This window comes from Balaenoptera physalus (assembly GCF_965194825.1).
Source record: "Balaenoptera physalus genome assembly, chromosome: 3".
Taxonomy (NCBI): Eukaryota; Metazoa; Chordata; class Mammalia; order Artiodactyla; family Balaenopteridae; genus Balaenoptera; species Balaenoptera physalus.
This window is the reverse complement of record NC_138890.1, coordinates 165,874,604-165,894,724: the sequence shown is the minus strand read 5'-3', so window position 1 is coordinate 165,894,724 and position 20,121 is coordinate 165,874,604. Positions and strand designations below refer to the sequence as shown.

The 20,121-nt window shown below is 41.0% G+C and overlaps 1 protein-coding gene and 1 long non-coding RNA gene across 7 annotated transcripts in view; one reads left to right on the top strand and one right to left on the bottom strand.

Annotated features, from left to right (window-relative positions):
- LOC309659093 overlaps window positions 1-9,265 on the top strand; it is a 357,758-nt gene extending 348,493 nt beyond the window's left edge. The window contains exon 3 of the long non-coding RNA XR_014262582.1: window positions 2,311-9,265. This is a non-coding gene — a long non-coding RNA (uncharacterized lncRNA). The remainder of the gene's footprint in view (window positions 1-2,310) is intronic.
- The window catches only part of DNAH5 (dynein axonemal heavy chain 5), a 316,103-nt gene that overhangs the window by 219,267 nt on the left and 76,715 nt on the right, over window positions 1-20,121 (bottom strand). The gene's annotated exons all lie outside the window — the stretch shown is intronic.

Genomic DNA, 20,121 nt, shown 5'->3' with positions numbered 1-20,121 from the left:
TTCTCCTCCCAAACCAAAGCACAAGCAAGCTCAGGGGCTCCAAATGAAGATATGGAAATCACATTTTGGCTGCAAATCACGGAGTTCATGGTAATAAGTCCACCCAGTATCCTGCTTTTGAGTTGGCTGCTTAGCATGGTTATAATTTTTCATATTAACCCTTTCCAGATCAGTTATCCCACTGGCTCTTTGTTTAAGACCAAAATTTTAGCATTATTTCACACACAACTGAGAAAAATAATATTTCTTTAACTAGAATCTTGTTTGTAGTTATAATCTAAAGGATAAGCAACAGCTTGGGAATGATCCTATGCCTTAATTACATGTTTTCTTCCGAAATCCAAGGTTCAAACAAATATAAGACCAGTATTAATTAGAGAGATAGGAAGAGAATCCTTATTAATGGGATAGTTCTTGCTTTATAAAAGCAGCAGACACAAATGATCTTTACCTTTATGTTACCTTTTAGTTGCTACTGTTCCACACATGGGCTTTCTAAGGCACCAAGGCATGATCCTTTTCCTGAATATAAAACAACAGAAACTCCAACTCATATTCCATCTTTTTTGGTTCTGATTTAGTTTATCGGGTATTTATTTAGGGGAAAAACATATTTCATTACCTAAGTCACTGCCCATCCCCAGATCTGCCCTCTGGTACTGAAGACATCAGGGACCAGTGAATAATACTGAGAGGTCCCTCAGCTCCCATCCGCCTGCTCCCACTGACTCTCGCCAACAGATACAGACAAGCCTCCAGGAACCCAAGACTACAGCTTCAGGACGAGGACCAGGGGCCCAAGGTTGACTGGAGGACCATTTTAAGGGCTATCTGCTGTTATCACAGTTGTGCTTGTTTTGTTAAACAAGGCAAGAAAAAAGTAGAGAATCAGGTTCACCAGCAAACATCAGAATTCTTACTTAATCCTGCATCTAGTTCCTCTTTGCTTTTCTCTTGTGCTAAAATGTCATGAAATGGTAACCTCAAAATCGTGTTCCTTTCCTTTAGAGAATGAAGTCACATGTCATTCAGTGTAAAAATCAAACCCTAATATTAGAGATGATTAGTTGATTCACTCAAGATACATCTTCTAAAAGCAATAAAGAAGAACACCTCCCAGGGCTTCTAGTACCACCCCATCAGAAGTGCATTAATTAGCCACCATCATGGGGAACCTCCCAATGTATGAGAGCTTGACTTTGCAAACCCTCATTTACTATGATATTTATCATAAATACAAACCCATGAAAATAACCAAGACGTATTTATAAACACCAGTGGTTAGCACTCACACCCGTGCCAGGGTGTCTGGCAGTAAAATGAGACACACTGATTCGAGAGGCAGAAAAACTTTTGATTACAAGAATGTGATCAGATACAGAAAATCTATGTATCTGAAAGCAAGCAGTAATTTCTCGAAAGAATGTTTTGTCTCTCTTTGGAAAAGCTTAAGGGTAAACTTGGGAAGACATCAAAGGAGGATGTGTCCAGTCAGAGCCGAGAATGATCGCTTCAGAAAGAAAGCAGCTGATAGAAGGTCAGAGTTCGAGGGGAGGCTCAGATGCTTTGCTCTTGGTGACCTCTGACCTCCACCAAAACCACTGCAAACTCTGAGCGGTCAAGGGTGGATCTGCCTGCATCACAGCTGTGTTTCTGGATCTTTGCACTGCTCATTAAGTGAATGGACAGTCCCATGTATAAGCTCATCCAGCAGCTAATTAGGTCTTTAAACCCCAAACAACCTACAGCTCCAAATAAGTTACTCTGCTACCAAGAGAGCAAAATTTATTTTGCCAATGAAGACAAAAATAACCCAGTTTATTTACCTGTTCATATTTTCTAGACTTCACCTTTCTTAAAGACCGTAACATAATTTGTAATAAATGTCATTACTGCCTATAGGTTTCACAAGGCAAATCTCAAACACTGCTGTTTCCTTCAACAGCAAAAGTGTGAAAATATCATTTGAGAGAGGAAACATAAACTCCATTACTGCATACATAAAGAATAAATTCATGGGCTTCCCTGGTGGCGCAGGGGTTGAGAATCTGCCTGCTAATGCAGGAGACACGGGTTCGAGCCCTGGTCTGGGAAGATCCCACATGCCGCGGAGCAGCTGGGCCCATGAGCCACAATTACTGAGCTTGCGCGTCTGGAGCCTGTGCTCCGCAACAAGAGAGGCCGCGACAGTGAGAGGCCCGTGCACCGCGATGAAGAGTGGCCCCTGCTTGCCACAACTGGAGAAAGCCCTCGCACAGAAACGAAGACCCAACACAGCCATAAATAAATAAAAATTTTTTTTAAAAAAAGAATAAATTCATTTTATTGCTAACAAAACTAAGTTATATAAACGCTATGCATCCCAAATGTTCTTTCTAAGCTTCTTTAGGATGAGTTTTCATGCTTACGACTTACAAAACCAGCATCACAACTTTCCTGACAGAGTGGGGATGAAAGGACACCCAATTAATATTAATATATATACATGCGTTTCCTATCATAAGTACACTTAACAATGCTTTATAATGCAACATCTAGTTCCTGCTACTTAATTGCCAGCTCCCTGGTTTTTCCATCTGTTACTAAGTCTTCCACCAAAAAACAGTTGACGTTGGGTCTTGTATTCAAAGGCAGCTCTCAGGTAGATTCAAATATCCAAGTAAAATGGTACAATTAATTACATAAATAAACTTCCATTGATTAAGTCCATTATTACGGGGACATAAATGTACCAGGTATGAAAACGTGAAGGCCAGGATAAGGCAAGGTTTTTGACAACGTAGCCCTTACCTGGTGATTTAGTATTTGACATGAAATTAATCTGAACAATTATTTTCTTTGTATTGTTTTAACTTTCAAACATTACATCATCAAAAATATGGGAAAGTTCTTGTTTAAAAGTAACCAAAGATGCAAAGAAAAATGCTAAGGATAAAACCTGGTTGTATAATTCCTTCCCTATTTCCGTATTTTAGGTGTGATTTAAGTAAAAGTGTTATATATTTTAAGAAAATGTTTTAGTATAGCTCATTAATCTCATCAAAGTCAACCACCATTATATTTATTGAGCTTCTCTGATACACCCAACATAACGTTATCCAAGTATAAGATATAAAGAGTTTATAATCTAGCAAAGGTGACAAAACCACAATTAGTCAATAATAAAGCACTAAATTATAAGAACCTATCAAGGTATATTGGAATCCAGGCTGCGATATCAAGTCGATGTGTGTAAAATATACCCTTAATATGCAATAAGGTTTAAAAGATAAGAACTTTTCATAAAACTCAGTTTTGAGGGAATTCTCTGGAGGTCCAGTGGTCAGGGCTCTGAGCTTTCACTGCCAGGGGCCAGGGTTCAATCCCTGGTTGGGGAACTAAGATCCTGCAAGCTGCACAGTGCAGCCAAAAATTTAAAACGAAAAAAATAAAAAAAACACGCAGTTTTGAAATTAGTCTAAATCACTTAATTAAAGTAGGAGCAATAGTACACTTAAAAACTAAAGGGAAAAATTAAAAAGCTAAAAATTCTGTACCATTTTTCTTTCACAACAGAAGATAAAGGAAAATATGTTCTTGCAGTTAAGTGTTCTGAAAGTGAGCTAGAGCAGGCCAGGAGAAAATACTTTCTGCTTTTCCACTTCCTCCCCCTTTACCAAAGCAAAGGGTTAACATGTGAATCTGCTCCAAGAGAAAATTCTAGAAGGAAGACGGTGCCTCCCTGTTCCCCATGAAACCACCCCAGCATTCGTATCACTGCCATTTCCTGAGGGAGGCCTATCCCACCTTCTACATCTGGGTCTTCCTCATTCTCTCTTAACCTCCCCCTCTGCTTCAGTCTCCCTCCTTTCTTAACCTCAAGCCTAAAGGAAAATCACCTCTCAACCAAATCTCACGTGCTCTCTTGCACATCATCACCGATCCTCTTGCCATTCTGAGCATCATTTTGAAACAAATCAGGATCACACCATCAACCAGAAGACTAGGGCAGACCACAGAATCGTTGTTTGGCGAGTGGGTATTTCAGCCAAACAACAGAAGGAAGAAAACATGGTGTGCCCAACTGCTTATTACATTATAATAACAAAGCACAGAAACACAAAAATTGAAGGTGTTAATTCACTGAGTGATGTAGACTAATAGGAGAAAAGCTATTGCTTTTCTAATGCAGAAAATACACAAAGCCAAAAACAGCAGTCTCCTAAGAGAAAATGTGAGGCAATTACGAATATAAGAACTACAGGTGAAGGCGATTTTCCTCCCAAATGTTATCCTCATTGGGGAATTACATTTGACCTTTTTAAAAAAAAAAAAAAAATTAATGAAATGGAAAACATTTTTAAGTCACAAAAATTTGTCCTGTAGAAAGTTTTCCAAGTGGTAAGCAGTCTATCAGACTTTATTTTTCTCTAATTAGTTCCATTCAACTCTTACAGAGATTCAATCTCATTAAAATCAGGTCAAAACTCTCGTTTAAATATTAAAATTTTATTCTGATACATAGAGAAAAGCAAGACTTGAAGGGGAGGGGAAGTCCTGGCCAAAAATGTGCAACAGTGAAGAAAGAAAAGAGCTTCAAACCATTTCCTTCCCTTTCCTACAAACCTCCCCCTTGGGCAAGGACATCACCCATCGCCCGCTCTCGCCAATGAGGGTCCACGTTCTTCTCCAAACGAACCTTCAGAATCTGTCTGAAACCCACTTCCCTCCTTCTGTTCAGATTAAAGTTCCATTCATGTGTCAAGGGTCTGTCCCCATGTCCCTTCCTCTATGGAGTCCTTCCTGAATCTCAAGGTTCCCTGCTCTGAAATTCTATTGCTCACTCCTTGATTCAAATAGTTTTCATCCTGAATAATAATTACATTTTACAAATATAATTTGTACTAGGATATTTTTTGAAATAAAGGTTTTGAATATTGTGAATCGCAGCATCTCACACATAGCAGGTGATCATTTTTAAATTAACCTATAGTGTATATAGTAATAAACCAAAAATGATATTTCTTTCTGTTAAGTAGTACCTCTATTTTTTTAACCCTGTTGAAGGTGTTTTTCATGCCACTGTTGTTTTCCTTTTTTAATGTGTTGCATGGGTAGTAGTAGTGTTATCTGGGGTGCGCAGCAGAAGGAAGCATTGATAAATGTGAAAGGCAATTCCAGCCCCGCCTGTAAGTGTCACTTTTTTTCCTCTGTGTCCCTAGTTAAATACAGGATGCATACTTACTTATTCTGCATTTCTACTTTCCTTAATTAGCCTAGACCGAAGCTTGAGGTTTACACCACAATCAACTCTAACATTTTTTTCTTGCCCTGAAATATACAAGCAGGTGCTCTTTTTTTTTATTATCAGTTTACTGAGTGATTATCAAATGGGATAGAATTGCAAACTGGAATTTAGTGAACTGAATTATTCATTAGAGTGAATTTCAATATGCTGAACATCAACTTACCATTGCTCGGAGCCATCAGCTAAAGTTTACAAATATTTTCCTTACAGGGAACTGTTGTTGCAATAGTATTTCCAGCAGGGGAATGTCAAGTTGGTAAAGCTGTACTATTAACAACGGATCTGTGGACGCATGAAAGGAGCACTGTGCCGGCAATCAACAGGCTTAGGCTTATCAGGCTTTTCTTTTTCTTTTTCAAAAGAAATCTTCAGAATTCCAGTTACAAGATTTACAGCACTTCAGTCTTATGCCCTTTAAGATCTTATGTCTGGAGGTTAATAAAATAGATTGATCCAGAGATACTACATAGTTGGGGTCTTTTCTTTTTCCCTTTCAAACGCAGTACGTTAGATGATGCAGTCTAAGCTATGGAAAGAGGGATACGGAAACAGCTGACTACTAGTGCATGTTAGCTGCCTGCCATCCAGCGGCTGGAAGTATAATTCACCCACACCCACTGCCCAATGAGCTAAGGAAATGATGAACGGAGCCATGTCTCATAAGTACAGCAAAGGCTAACAATAATATACATTTACTGTCTCATATTTATGGAAAGACAGAATGATGGGAAAATTATTGAAGGCTTTAGTGGAAGTGAAGCCAAAGTCTCCTCCTTTATAATTCTAAGCCATAAGAAACTTATCTTTATGTTCAAACTGTTTCCCTTTAAAAAATTCCCAATTTAGAAAATTTGCCTATCTATGTCATATGAACCAAACTAAATAATAAAATGATTGCCAATGATAAAAATAGATCTGACTGCATGGGATACAGCACATTGAAGGGGCAAAAATTTTGACATCAATCTCTAGGGAAGAAAAACATGCAAATATGTCCATAGTGATCCCAGTATTGTTACAGTTACATAGTGAATTCATTCTGAATGATTTTTATCATTTTCGCTCATGTAAAATGTAATACCATTCTCTTGTTTTAAATCTTTAACCTCTTTTAAACAATTATAATACTAATGTTTTTAAATAGTTTTTGATGATTATTTATTATAAAAATGAGGCACATTTATTGTAAAAAGGTAAAAAAAATAAATATCACCATAATCTGAGCATTATTAACAGTGTGCTTTCTAAGAGAAATGCTCTGATTCCCATCTCCTTTTTCTTAAAAAAATATTTTATATGTATATATATGTATATATACACATACACACATGTATGTATATATGTATATGCATATGTACACCTTTAATTTTAGTTTACAAGATATCATGAAAATGTTCTCATATTACTGAATATTCTTCGAATTATGATTTAATGGTTACATATCATATTGTTAGACAGGCCTTAATTTATTCAGCCAATACTTTTTTTTTTAGCTTTTAGATTGGTTCCAATTTTTTACTGTCATAAACAACAATATAATGAATATCTCTGTGGTCAAATCCTTGCATAGATCTCTGCTTATTTATTTCAATAAATTATTAGAAAAAATTATTCCTTAAAAATTGTATCCACTGGTTCCCATGAGAAATTAATTTTGTTTCATCTTTGCCTATATGATAGATGAGAAATGGCTGTTATGCCATTGCTAGTTTAATTCGCAAGTCTTTGACAATAGTGAAGCTAAACATTTCTTAAATATTTATTGGCCATTTGGGGTGGGGGATTTGTAAATTGCCTGTCCGTGTCCCTATTTTTCTCCTAGTGATTTTCTTTCTCCTGATTTATAATTGCTCTTTTTAAGATTGGATAAAGATAGCACACATACAGAAAATGAATAGCTGCTTCAATATTACTATCATACAAAGTAGAATTAAAGACAAAAGCCTAAAAGATTTGGACCAAGAAAAGCATTTTACTTTTATAAAAGGTATAATCCACTACGAGTATATGGTAGCTATGTACTGAATAACAGTCCTAAAGTAAAATAAGCAAAACCTGGTAGAAATACAGGCAACATTAACAGAAAAGCTATAATAAAAGGCTGTTCTAAAAGAATGTCATAGAAATACCCTGACACTCCCCAAATAATATTAGTCTTTTAAAGTGCTGTAGATGGTCAACAAAAGTAATCATTTGTTAGAACACAGAAACCACACAAGTCACAATCTCCAACAATAATTTTGTAAATTGGAAATTAATCTTGAAGGAATTTTATTCTCTCAACTGCTTTAAAGTTTAGAAAATCTTCTTTTAAATTACTATTGGATTCTTGCAGAACTCCAAAGTGCAAATAGAGGCCATTTGGAATGTCATAAATCCCACTAAAGACTCAAGAGGACTGAATAACAGAGAGGGAAGGGACTGCATTCACTCCCTGCATCCCGGGAACATAGGGCAGAGAAGGTCAGGAGAGGGGCACCCCTAGTCAGGCTGAGTTGGCACCCCTAATTCAGGGACGGGGCTCTGCCTCTTCATGCCTTGAGTACAGGTCTTTCAGGACCAACCCAGAGCCCACAAGTCCTTGGAGCCCCCCAGGTGCTTGGGAGAATAGATGGGGCCCAAAAGTGAGTCCAGGGCAGAGAGAACAGGTGAGAACTGGAGGTGGTATTACCACCTACAGTCTCCTTATTCATTCTTAACTGGTTCTCAGCTCCCTTTCTGGAATTCTAGGTGTGTTCCATCAAGATTCCTCATTCCTCTCTCCAGGAAAGGAGATCCCAAATCTGGACTCACTCCGTGCTACAGTTGAATATGAAGGTCAGAGTAGAAAATAAGTGCTCAGATGAGGAAACACAGTCAGAAAGGTAAAGTGACTTGTCCAAAGCCTGTGGACAAAGTGTCTATGTTCATAACAGAGCATTATAAGTCCTCTTTTTAAGATGCTTCTCCCATTATTTCCACTAATCCTTGACTCTCAAATCCCTTGCCAGCTGACTCGCATCTTACCTCCTCCAAGAATGGTGCCCTGATTGACACTGACCCTGAGTACTCCTCTACAGAGAAATTGATCCTTAATGCCTTTACTATTTGTATCTGTAATATGTTTTACTTTGAACACAAAGCATGTGGCAATGTGTATAGATTCTTTTCTATAACAGATAAGCACCTGAATTCTTGTGTGTGAATGGAATATTAGAAAATCAAATAATTGACTTGAACCAAGAGATGCTGGAGGTCAGATATCAGCCAAGGTCACACTATGTGACGTAGTCTCCAGATGCCCCCTGACTCTCAATGCTGCCTCAGCTACCACCACAAATAGGCTGTCAACACGCTTGACCTTGTTTCACTCCCCCTAGATTTCAAGTCCCAAACTAGGGCACCTGACTGAAGGCCCTGAACCAAGGCAGCAGCCACGGGAATGGAGATGACACAGAACTGGCAGAACCTGCTGGCTGAGTAGCAGTTGGGGATAAAAAGATCTGAAGGAGATGCCAAGATTTCTCATTTGAACAGCAAGGTAAGTGGTCAAGCTATTATCTGAGATAAGAATTCAGTGAAGACGAGCCGTTTGGAGGGCAAATTGATGAGTTTCACTTGGGGCATGTTGAATTCGAGGTCTCTAAGTGTTCCAATGAAAAGCTGAAAATGCAAATCTGTATTTCAGGAAAGAAATGGGGGCTTAACGATATGCATCTAAGAATCATCAGCATGAAAGGGATACTCATGTAATCACCCCGAGAAGAAGGTAAAAACTGAGAAGAGAGGTGAACGTGGGGCATCAGGGATGAGTGAGATTCAGTGTGAGTTGAGAAAAAGGAACAAATTATAGAAACTGAGAACAGTCAGAGAGGCAGCAGGAGAGGCAAGAAAGAGGAATGTATTGGAACTCAAGGCAAAAAAGAAAAATGTTTCAAAGAAAGAAAAAAAGGAGCCAAGAGTGTTAAAGCTCAATCCAAATGTCCCTCAAGAAGGGACTGTTTGAGTAAACCATGATACAGCCATACAACGGAGTAGAGAGGCACGGGGAGACCTCTATATCCTGCTGTGTGTGATCCCTCAGACACAGGTGAAAAAAAACACAGAGCAGAGCAGTGTGTTGTACGCCACTTTTGGTGTAAAAAGGCGGAACACACAAATGCATGCGTGCACACGTATTTGCTTATATTTTTAAAATCGAACGATGGAAGAATAAGCCAAAAACCTAAAATCAAAAAGTTACCTATAAGGGGAGAAGACAACGATGAAAACTGCAACTCCCTAAACGCACCATATTTTATAGTTTTGACTTATCACGGTTCAACACATAATCATAAAACACAGTGTATCGAATTCTTTTAAAAAACAATCTCTAAAAATGGAAAGTAAATTGAAAAAGAAATGGCTCTGGGAATTCCCTGGAGGGCCAGTGGTTAGGAGTTGGCGATTTCACTGCAGGGGCCCAGGTTCGATCCCTGGTCAAGGAACTAAGATCCCACAAGCCACGTGGCATGGCCAAAAAAAAAAGAAATGGCCCTAATTATGTCTCAAGTTGGTGGCTTAACCACAAACAGAAGAACTATTTTAAGCAACTTTAAAGTGAAGTAATTTTTTGTGTATATCTATGATATACACTGAAGATTGAAAGAACCTCAAAGAAGTATTAAATTGTTTTCAGTAATCATATTGTTGGTAATAATAATATGATTGTTATTGGAAATATATAATGGATAGTCTATATCCTACCATATAGTAGGATAAAGCAAATAAGCAACTAGGGTAATATCATTAGGAACTAGGATTTTCAGTGTAAAAGAAAAGAAACACAAACATAAAAATCAAATAAGTAAAAAGTGGTTAATCTTTTTTTTTTTTTAATTTATTTATTTTATTTTTGGCTGCTTTGGGTCTTTGCTGCTGTGCGCAGGCTTTCTCTGGTTGCAGTGAGCGGGGGCTACTCCTCGTTGCAGTGTGCGGGCTTCTCATTGCAGTGTCTTCTCTTTGTTGCGGAGCATGGGCTCTAGGTACGTGGGCTTCAGTAGTTGTGGCACGTGGGCTCAGTAGTTGTGGCTCACGGGCTCTAGAGCTCAGGCTCAGTAGTTGTGGCACATGGGCTTAGTTGCTCTGTGGCATGTGGGATCTTCCCAGATCAGGGCTCAAACCTGTGTCCCCTGCATTGGCAGGAGGATTCTTAACCACTGTGCCACCAGGGAAGTCCCAAAGCTGGTTAATCTTAATTTTGATTGGAAATATCTTTATGAACTCAGATGTATGTTTCTCCTTTTGAAAACAATGTATTTCCTTGCTCTATCCACTGAAATAGTGATAAACAACGATCAACTCAGCAGCAATGAACACCCCTAGGACCCAGACTGGAGTCTCTAAATACATCCCCTATGAAACGGAACCAGAGTTCCTTGGATTCCTAGAGCGGGGCAGGAGATACACAAGGTGATCCTGGAGCATCTTCATACCAGAAAGCACGGAAGCTGTCAGAGACAACTGAAGTCATGTCAAAGGACACAGGAGCCAACTTGCAGCATCTCCCATGGACCAAAGAAGAAACGTAAACAATAAAAACAATAACGACTGCAATGGATTGAAACAGAAAATATACAAGATCCATGATTTCATGGTGATATTTGAAAAGCAAAAACCAAAAACACTTTGGTCATTTCAGGAAGTTGCTTTGGCACCAACTTACTTTGAAAACTGATAAAGGGAAAGGATCAATCATCGTTCCTGCTTTTCCAGAACAAACTGTATTTCACAGCAATCAAACAGCTTATGAGATGGTCGAATTTAAAGAAAAATTCTAGCTTTAAAATGCAGAATAAATGAGAGTAAGTCACCATTTGAACCCTTAATGAAGCAGTGAATCTAGGCAGCAAGTGTCAATAGATGCTAAAACCAGGACTTCCCTGGTGTCGCAGTGGTTAAAAATCCGCCTGCAGGGGACACGGGTTCGAGCACTGGGAAGATCCCACATGCCCTGGAGCAACTAAGCCCGTGTGCCACACCTACTGAGCCTGAGCTCTAGAGCCCCTGAGCCACAACTACTGAGCCTGCGTACCGCAACTAGTGAAGCCCGCGTGCCTAGAGCCCGTGCTCCGCAGCAAGAGAAGCCACCGCAATGAGAAGCCCGCACACCGCAACGAAGTGTAGCCCCCGCTTGCCGCAACTAGAGAAAGCCTGCACGCAGGAATGAAGACCCAACACAGCCAAAAATAAATTAATTTTTTTTAAAAATAGATGTTAAAACCATTGGGTGGAAGATTGATGGAGAATTTTACAGTAGAAAAATGAGGGCAAATTCATTGATCAATCTTAACGTCACTACAAGTGAGATTACAAGACATTATGCCCCTTAATGCGATGTAATAAGAGCTACACAGCACTGCCTATGAAATATTCTTGTCAAAATAAAAAAAAAAGAAGTGATTCTAATCAAGCTTCTATATCAAACTACCAGTTAAGGGAAAGGTGGGGACAGAGGAAATTGTTAAATGACACCATGATGATGAGGTCAGCCAAAATCACAACAGGGAAAACTCTAACAGTATAAATGACACTGTTTCTTCAACCAGCAAGAAGTGACTCTTAAAAGGAGAAGGGGGGGAGGAGGCGCTGCTATAGAGTGAAAGAGATTTACAAGACACACCAACCAAGGGCAGTATACTAACCTTCTAATAAACGAACAGTTTCCAAATTGTTTAAATAAAAGGACATGGAATGAGTACTAAAGATACTGAGAATAGGTGGGTGTGATAAATGATACTGTGATTTTTTGGTCTTTACTTGTTAAAGATACATACTCATGTATTTATAGGTGAAATGATGTGATGTTTGGGATTTGCTTTAAAATCCCCCGGCAACAACAAAGGAGAAGAATAAATAAAACAATTCTCCAAAACTGTCAGAGAATGTGGCTAATTGTTGAGGTGGGTGATGAGTATCATGGAGGTTTCATTCGACTTTTTTGTCTACTTTTGTGTATTCTTTAAATTTTCCATAATAAAAAGCTATAAAACAAATTTTTTTAAATGGTTTACAGTGTTTAAATTGACATGGAGTCCAAGTAGGAGAAGGATTGAGAAGTATCCATCTGATGTGAGAGAACAATGTGAACACTGTGAAGTGAACAGAAATCCCACTGTCTTGCTGCTTTGGGGTTCCAGGCTTCTTCCTCACCCCAAACCCCCTCTCTCTACACCCCTTTATACCATCTGCTCTAGTTACACCACAATGTCCAAAACACCCGTCTGGCCCCAGTCTTCCTATGTTGGGAAAAATGCCCTGTATCTTGTCCATTTGCTAAGTTCCTATTCTTTGCTTCCAACTTGCTTAGGACTCACCTTAGGAAAGATTTTCCCAACGTCACCCGCTGCTCTCCATCCTTACACCCTTCCATGCTTGCACACAGCACAATGTAATGTAATCGTGTGTTCAGATAATTCTCTCCCCTCTAGTAGACTGAGCCCTTCAAGCATTTATTGTTGGGGGTATATTAATAATATTTAACAACCTATACATGAAAAAAAAATCAATATATAAACCAACATATAAATTGGATGTTTTAATACATTCCCTTTTATCTCTAGAGAAAATAAATTATATATATTATAAAACAACTAAGTCTTATAGCACATCAGCTTAAAATACATATCTGGTCTAAGGCATTATTTGATATAATCAATAATCTTCCAACAAATCTCCCCCATTGATTTGACAGGCATTAAGTGGCATAGTCTTGGAGAATTTTTAATATCAGCTCTATTATTCATGGGGCTGGATATTCACCCAGTTTCTACTGAATTAATGGCAAATATATTCAAAATTTTCCTAGCCCTCCTAATACTGGGATTCTTACATATTCAAAATCTCCACTAACCACAGTGGTAGGCTGAATATCATTATTCAGCCCCCAAAACCGTCCATGTCCTGACCCGTAAACCTATGAATTACTGTACATGAAAAAAGTGACTTCGCAAAGGCGAATAATCTAAGGATCTGGGGAAGGGAGAGGATATCCTGGATTATCCAGGTGGGCTCACTGTCATCACAAGGGTCTGTCTAAGCAGGAAACAGGAGGGTCAGACTCAAGAGAGAAGTTGATGTGATAAAGGATGGGGCGTTGGAACAATGCCAGGAGGGGGCCATGAGCCAAGCAATGCAAGTGACCTTGAGAAACCACAACAGGAAAGGAAATGGATTCACCCCAGAATCTGGACGGAATGCCTGCCAACACCTTGATTTTACCCAGTGAAATGGACTTTGGACTTCTGACCTCCAAAACTGTACGAGAAGAAATGTGGGTTAAGTCACCAAGTTAGTGGTCATTTGTTACAGCAGCAATAGGAAACTAATAAACAACTAAGTCTTCAGGGTGTTTGTTGGCATGTCGTATTTAAGGTCGAACCCAACCATTCAGGTTCTGTGAGAGATGGGGCACTGGTGTGGGTAAGAGGGATGGCTCTAGGCTGGGTTGCCTCCTGTAGAACTTTGGTGTAAAGTATCTTCTCTATGCTTCAGTTTTCTCCTTCATAAAATGGTGGGGGGAAGAGGATGCTAATTATGGTATCCAAATTAATTTTCTTTTAGAACATGTTTGGCACAGAGCAGTGAGATATATATATATATATATTCGTTAATGCCTATGACAGGTTGGCATTGGCATTGAGGGGTTTTAATGAACTTTTCCAGGGATGTTGAAAAGCAACTTCCCTGGCCCCATACCACCCCCACAAGTCCCAGGCATCCTCTAGGGCCTCTCTCCAGCTCAGGAGTACCCATGATGTCCAGGGAGACTGACACTCCAAATCAGTGCCTGGGTGGCCCCCACTGCTGCTCACACTCTTTCCCTGGCTTTCTTAGAGCCAAAGTCCTAAGGAGACCAGTTTCTACAAGAGTGCACAGCCACAGCTTCATGGGCCAGATGGGCACCAGGTGTTTGCCCGTTGGGGTGCCAATGCTACCACCACTATTCACTGTTTCCCCACCGCCTCTGAGCCCACTGGGAGAGGCATGTGGATGACCCGGAAGCCATGGAGAGCGTGTCTAGGTGGTTAGGAGGCTGGTAGGGACTAGGACGGCTGAATGGCATGCTCCCTTGGGACTTCCCAGGAGGTGGGGAGTATTGATGGAGCACAGACTGACCCTCTGGAGTCCACATGGGGAGGGGGCAAATAGCAGGCATCCAAGAGGCAGAACTTTAGGGGCACTGACGGACTTGGGCACCAACTAAAAGAAGAGATGCCAATCCACAGCTCTGTCCAGGCAGAAGTCTTTAAATTGCTGGATAATGGAGAAGAAGCATGGACTCCCAGTGAGGGGACAGAGAGTACCCAGGGCAACAACGGGGCCCTTGAGAGTTCAGAAGCAAGGGTTTACTTAGCATATGGAATGGAGGTACCCAACATTTCAACAATTAGTATGGCTGTACCAGTATGTCTCTGCTGAATTTCAGCCTTGTCTAAAATTCCATCTTGTATTCTGCAGTGGATATCGAAGATTCACTTATTCAACATCCATGCTAATCCATTTCTAGTATTTGGTTTTTGTACTGTAGTAACTTGACAGCTAAAAACTACATTTCCCAGACTCCTTTGCATCTCCCTTGCAGCTAGGGATCCATATGTCATTTAGGTTCTTCCCATCAGGTGAACTTGCATGAGATTTTGAATCAGACCAAGCTCTGATGGGAGGTAGGGTGTGAGACATCCACTTTGCTAGTGCGAATTATGGCAGAGGTGATGTGGCCATGGGACCAGAACCAGGCTGGCAGTTCACTGATCAAGTAGACGCCACGTTTCCTTTAGTGGCCCAGCTCTGTGGTGTGGCTTTGGAAGCTCAGCTGCTTATTTTTATATTTTATACTGTTTATTTTGTTCAAAACTTCACACTAGACTCAGTGTGACAGCTGTACCCCTTGATAAAGTCCTTTGCACTTTAGACAGGAAAGTGGATGCTGATATCTATAACTGAGAACAATGACCAAGCAAATGGTACCAGAAATGAAATTCAGGAAACAGCTCCCCACAGGAATGTGGAATCTGAGCTCGGCTACCTGTATCCAGACGCTTTCAGACACTGGGACACTAACAGCCACAGCACACAGTGGCAAAGCAGTTACTTAGATAGTCACTTGTGATGGTCCGGAACGAAGTGACATGGAAGGCCATGGCCTTAGAAACCCCAAGGTCTCCTGCAATTAACGATTACGGGGAACGTAAAGAATACAGCGCTGTAGGGTGGCAGTCACTGAGCGAGGTAACTGCACCGGGGAAAGGAGATTCCCAGACCCTTGGAAATTAGTGAATCCTGCTCTGAGCTGGCAAAGCATGCCATTGTGGGCCACCGGTCAAAGCAGGGGAGTCTGGGGTTAGTGATAAATGGTGTTTGACTCCAAGTCTCTCTCCAGCGGACCCAGTGGATACACAGACTCATCCTGTGACCCAGTGGGCAACTGAACTCATCCAGTGGTTGCTTCCACAATGCCTAAGTGTATAATCAGAATAGATATCCTTGGCAAATGGCAGAATCCTCCATTTTTTCAGGTATAGCTTCTCCTGGAACAACCTCTCCCACTAAACACAGAAAGCAGTGCCACCGTCAAAGATATGACAGATGCAGGTGGCAATCCCTACCACAAATCCTTTTAATTCTCCTCTTCTACCAGTACCTCTCTCAAGACAAATGACTTTGGAGCAGGGCTCCTCAATCTTGGCACCCCTGATATCTGGGGTGGATAAATCTTGCACTGTGGGACGGTCAGCAGCGTCCCTGGCTTCTAGCCACTAGGTGCCAGTAGCACACCCTCTCCAGTTGTGATGTTGTCTCCAGACATTACCAAATGCCCCCTGCGGGACAAAATTGCTCTTGGGTGAGAAGCACTGAACGACACGAAATAAGCTTAATCAGAGATTGACTCTAATTACAGCTGCTGTTTCCAAATATGATTTCTTGAACTAGAAAGAAGCACAAGTTTTGTTGAGCCTCTTTGGCTTTTGGAAGCAATATATCCCATATTGGGGGACACTGCTCCTGCCATGGACATAGTAATGTATAACGCTTCCAGCTCTGAGTCGGGGCGCGGGGAGGCCAGAGCAAGACACGGCTCCATCTGGTGCAAGCCCCTCTGACCCTCTGACCCAGCTTGAAGTTCCCGGGGAAGATGGAATGCTGCATAGAGGCCTGGGAAGAAAATCATAGCAGAGGCCCCCTGCCCGCTTTGGAAATAACTCTTCTCTTCCTGAAACAGCTCCTAGCTTGCTACTGGGGCCGGTAGAAACTCCAAGTGCCATGGTACCTGAAATTCCCCTCAAAAACCCAGTGTTTTCTGATCCTTCAGGTCATAAATGTGGGCTTTTGCAATGACTGTCCACCAGATCCGGAAGGCACAGGTAAGTTCCGTGAGCAGGGAGCTCACATCCCGGGGCAGCTACACCTGGGCACCTAGGCACCACCTCCTCTCTCACAACCCACACATGGGGCCTCTTGGGAAGCAGAGGTCACTTTTGTGTCTCCTCCTCAGCAGCGTGCAGGGCTTCTGGTTTGCTCCGACTCTTAAACCTGAAAGGTGGAATCTTACAAGATCAGTTTCCTCGCAGGACAGATTAGGAAACTGGTCCCTGGAGAAGTTCAGTCACTTCCCCCAAATGAGGGAGGCAGGTGGTGACTGGCCAGGAGGAGAACTCAGGGCTCCTTGTTTATGGTCTTTTTGCACATTCGAAGGTAAAGAGTTGGTCTAAGATTCTCTAGTAAGAAGTGATTCTGCATCCTACCTCAGCCCTTTCCTTAATATTAACCATACCTAGAGAAAGAAAATCTAGCCATCTGCTGCATTTCATGACATTGATAAACTTCTAGAAAAACAGAGGAAGTTTCAACTACATAACACAAAACCTTTTCATCCGTCCGGCTCTGTTTCATTGCTCTGTCCTTAGATGGTTTACCCAGCCTCCTCGAGTTTATAGGAATCTTTATTCATGTCCAAGCTAATCATAATCATCCTTGATTTGCTTAAAATTCACATAAGTGAATGGAGTAGAATCATGACCATAATGCTTTGTGCAGGAAGTTAAAGGTAAGCCATCTAGACTTTTTTTAAGATATGAGTGCAATTAGAGTCAGTATCATTTGCTGAAGGGACTTCATCACCTATGAAAAATAACATCTATAAGTTTCACACAAAATGTACTGGTCTGATTACATAAAATTTCATGGTATTTTCCCAAAAGGGTAATAATATTAAAATTCAAATGCATTTTGCTTCAATTCCTTAACCTTGAGCAGTAAGTCACTGAAATATTTTTAGGCTTCTCCACAAGATGGGGCTACTCTCCAAGCAATTCTGTTGCTAAGCAGTGTGGCATTTTGAAAACGTTTGATTATAAAGTGTCACTCACGTTAGCTGTCTTGATAGGATGGCTCATTAACTGCAACTCTAGGAATCATTAATTAAGGTGAAGGATAAGGATTTCTAGCACCATTTGAGGAGATGTAACTTCTCAGCCTCTGCTTGTTCATGCAATGGTCTTCAAGTCCAGGCTTGCATTCTACAGCCCCCCAGTTCTCGACTTCACTAGGAAGGCCAGTGTGAAGGGCACTCTTCCATCTCTGTTCCCAGTGATGTGCACCTCCTTATTCCCTGATCCCCTCCGAACAAAATGCCATGCCTTCACGCAGACTATGGACGCAAACAACGCCAGTCTTGAGAAAGAGGGGGGCAAGAGTGAAGCAGACACCCCACGTGTGCAGAGGTGAGAGTCCAGGGTACTTGACAGTCCTGACTCTTGCCCTTTTCTCAGATCCCGCCTCCTTGCTGCCCACACTGTGATTCCCCAGGGCAACCCTGGCCACTCGGGCTTTAAACCTTCTCTGCTTTCGTTGGTTTAGGTTTCTGCAACCAAAAGGATCCTAATCTATGCACGATATCACCATTAGAAGGAATCTTGCAGGAAGCATTTACTAGAAAATATATTAAAATCCATAACCAATATTTATTTAGTTCCTTGATGGGCTCCCATGAGCAGAATCTGGGCTAAACACACTAAGCAAGGTCACTGAGTCCCACACTTTCAAGCACCACCTCTCATCCGTTCAGCCTCCCCTGTCTCTGAGGCCCTGGACCACCTGTTCTGGCCCAGCTGCTGTGGCTTTTTATCCAACTCTGGGTGGGCGCTGACCACCTTTGCGTACACACGGCTCACAACAGTTCTTGCTTCATTTCCAGACTGTATGCCTCTCACCTCCTGCCCAGGGTTTCCCTGTTGCCACAAGACACCTGGAATCTGCTTGTCACCCACGACGCACAACCAGAAGAAAAAGGGAATTAATTAATGTCAGTGAAGCAAACGTTCACCAGTGGGAAAGCGCAGCACGAGGCAAGTTCTCCCTTCCCGCTCCTGCGGCATGGCCAGCCTCATGCACCCAGCGGCCTCGTGGCAAAGAGTCCCACCAGACTGCTACCTGGAAGCATCCAGCTAAACAACACACCCTCCTACTGGTTTTCCCTCCTTCCCTACCTCACTCCTCTTTCCCCTCAACGCTTGCTTTCCTGGGATTGCACTCCTAACAAACTGGTAACACAAATCCATGCCCCGGCTCTGCTTTTTTAGGGAACTCATTCCAAGATGTTCTTGATTTAAATGAGGTCTATGGTCAAGTTAGAAGCTGAACATGGTAGAGACGAAAAATTCCTGGCTAGTTTCCTTTTCAGTAACTGAAAATGCAATAGGACACCACAGTAACTGGACACGAGACATGAAGCAATTCATCCCCCTGTAAGTGGGTTACACTGAGCATTGCTGTAGTAACAGATCAGCAATCGATTTCCCACACAAGAGAATGAAGGGAAAGATCCTATTAGCAAATGAACTAACTTTAGTGCCTCATTATATACCAAATATGAGCGAATTTAATAAGATGCTTCAATGGGACTTCTCACATAATAACTACTTTGCCTGGAGAAAAATGAACACATCGTGATAAGCCTGTTACACAGAAACCAGAACTGAAAAAGGCCAAATTCAAGGAAGCCACTTCCTGGGCAGCCACTAGATGGAGAGCTTAACCATCCCTTGGATTCTTTACCTAAAAGAGACACTCCAAGGCTTGGCTCTGCCCTTATTCTGGTTGTTAAGACTTTGCTATTTGACAAATAAAGATCTACTTACAATAACCTGAGAATGTAAGAACTGTCTAAATTTAAAAAGTTGAGAATTGTTTTATTATAGATAATACAAAAGTAGGATAAACATAAAGCATAGAGAACGTTTTAGTTGTCCATTGGCTGTATTTTGTTCCTGCTGCCCCATTAGCTTCCTACTCTTTGGAGGGAGGCATTATCATAGTGTCTGATGAGGGCTTTGGCTTTGTTTTACTTTACTTTGAAGGGGTATGGGTGTTTGCTGTTTTTTATTTTTTTAATATTTTAATTTTATTGGAGTATAGTTGATCTACAATGTTGTTAGTTTCAGTTGTACAGCAAAGTGATTCAGTTAAACATATACATGTATTCACTCTTTTTTAGATTCTTTTCTCACAGAGGCTATCACAGAATATTGAGTAGAGTTCCCTGTGCTATACAGTAGGTCCTTGTTAGTTATCTATCTTATATTTTGTAGTGTGTGTGTGTTCATCCCAAGCTCCTGATTTATCCCTCCCCCTAACATTTCCCCTTTAGTAACCATAAGTTTGTTTTCGATACATATAAACCTGCTTCTATATTGTAAATAAGTTCATTTGCATTTTTTTATTAGATTCCACATATAAGTGATATCATATATTTGTCTTTCTCTTTCTGACTTACTTCCCTTAGTATGATAATCTCTAGGTCCATTCATGCTCCTGCA